Below are 2438 nucleotides of genomic sequence, written 5' to 3' on the forward strand. Positions count from 1 at the left end.
CTTTCACCATTCTCCCTCCTCCCAGCCCACAAATGACATATCTTATAAGTAGTTAGTATCCACAAAATATAAAGAACTTTTAAAACTCAATTCCCAAAATACAAATAATCAAACTGAAAAATGGGCAGAAGATATGGATTGACAGTTTTCGAAAGAATACATACAAATGGCCAATAGACACATGAAAAAATGTTGTACATCACTGATCATCAGGGAAATACAAATCAAAACTACAATGAGATATCATCTCACACTTGTCAGAATGGCTAAAATCAACAACACAAGAAATAACAGGATGCAGAGAAAGGGGAACTTTCATGCACTGTTGGTGGAAATACAAACTGGTGCAGCTTCTTTGAAAAATAGTATGGAGGTTCCTCAAAAATTTAAAAGTAGAACTAAGCCTATGAGCCAGCAATTGCATTACTAAGTATTTACCCAAAGGATACAAAAATACTAATTGGGAAGGATACATGCACACTGGTGTTTATAGTAGCATTATCAGCAATAGCCAAATTGTGGAAAAAGCCCAAATGTCCATCAAATGATTAATGGATAAAGAAGATGTTATATATATATATATATATATATATATATATATATATATATATAATTATATATATATATAATACTCCTCAGCCATAAAAACAAATGAAATCTTGCCATTTACAACAACATGAATGGAGCTATAGAGTATAATGCTAAGTGAAATAAATCAGTCAGAGTAAGACAAATACCATGTTTTCCCTCATAGGTGGAATTTAAGAAAGAAAACAAATGAGCAAAGGGAAAAAAAGAGAGAGGGAGACAAACCAAGAAATAAACTCTTAACTACAGAGAAGTAACTAATGATTATCAGGGGGAGGTAGGTGGGGGGTGGGTTAAATAGGTGATGGAGATTAAATTATACACTTATCATGATGACCACTGAGTAATGTATAGAATTGCTGAATCACTATATTGTACACTTGAAATTAGTATAACACTGAGTGTCAACTATACTAGAAATAAAATCTAAAACTTAATTTAAAAACTGTTTAAGACATCACATGAAATCTATAGATCAATATCCCTTATGAGAAGAGAACACAAAAATCAACAAGTACTACTAACCAAATAAAACAACTTATCAAAAGGAATATACACCATGACCAAGTGAGATTTATCTCAGGAATGCAAGTGTGGAGCTTTGTGCAGTGGCAGTATCGTAGCCAATAAGGTTTACCCAAGGTGTGATTATTGCTAATAGGAATGCAAGTGTGCTTCAAGATATGAAAATCAATGTAATTCATCACATTAATAGACTGAAGAAAAAAATGCGTGGCCACCTCAATAGATGGTCTGATAAAAAACATTCAATAAACTAGGAATAGAATGGAACTTCTTTAACATGATAAAGAGCATTTATGAGAAATGCACTGCTAACATTATACTCAGTGGTAAAAGACTGAAATCTTTCCCTTATGATCAAGAAAAATATAAGGATGCCTGCTTTCATTACCACTATTTAACATTGTACTGGAAGTTCTAGTCAGTTCAAACAGACAAGATAAAGAAATAAAGCACATCTAAATTGGAAAGAAGAAGTGAAAATATCTCTTTTTGCAGATGACATGCTCCTATACATAGGAAATCCCAAAAAGTCCATGAGAAGTCTACTACAGTCAATAAATGAATTCAACAAAGTTGCAGAGTACAAAAATACAAGATTAGGCCACAAAAACCAGTTGTATCTTTATATACTTGTAATGAACAATCCAAAAGGAAATTAAGAAAACAATTCCATTTACAACAATATCAAATAGAATAAAATACCCGGGAATAAATTTAAGGAAAGATGTAAAAGTTTATACACTGAAAACTACAAAACATTGATGAGAGTAATGAAAGAAGTAAATAAATGAAAATACATCTCATGTTCATGGATTATTAGACTCATTATTGGTAAGATGTCAGTACTACCCAAAGCCACCTACAGATTCAATGCAATCAGTATCAACAATCCAACAGGCTTTTTATCAGAAATGGAAAGCTGATTCTGAAACTCATATGGAAGCACAAGGGGCCAAAATACTCAATCTTGAAAAAGAAGAAACAAATTTGGAGTACTCATACTTCCTGATTTCAAAACTTACTAAAAAGCTACAGCAATCAAAAGAGTGCAGTAATGCATAGAAACATATATAGAATGAGCACTGGGTGTTATACTAAATCTGCAAATTGAATTTAAATAAAATATTTTTAAAAGAAATAGATATATAGATAAATGGGGGAAAAGGATAGTCCAGCAATAAATCCATGCACATATGACTAATTGATTATATACATGGGTGGCTATTCCATTCAATGGGGAAAGAAATAGTGTTAGCAAAACTCAACTATTGTGACCTTGCATTTAGCAACAGATTCTTACAAATGACACCAAAAGTGAAAGGAAT

At 32.0% G+C, this 2438-nt stretch overlaps 1 pseudogene; it reads left to right on the forward strand.

Moving 5' to 3' along the window:
- Positions 1-1185: 1185 nt before the first annotated feature.
- LOC140596331 (U4 spliceosomal RNA) lies at positions 1186-1300 on the forward strand (annotated as a pseudogene).
- Positions 1301-2438: the final 1138 nt, after the last annotated feature.

The sequence above is a fragment of the Vulpes vulpes genome, chromosome X, assembly GCF_048418805.1.
Source record: "Vulpes vulpes isolate BD-2025 chromosome X, VulVul3, whole genome shotgun sequence".
In the NCBI taxonomy this organism is placed as follows: Eukaryota; Metazoa; Chordata; class Mammalia; order Carnivora; family Canidae; genus Vulpes; species Vulpes vulpes.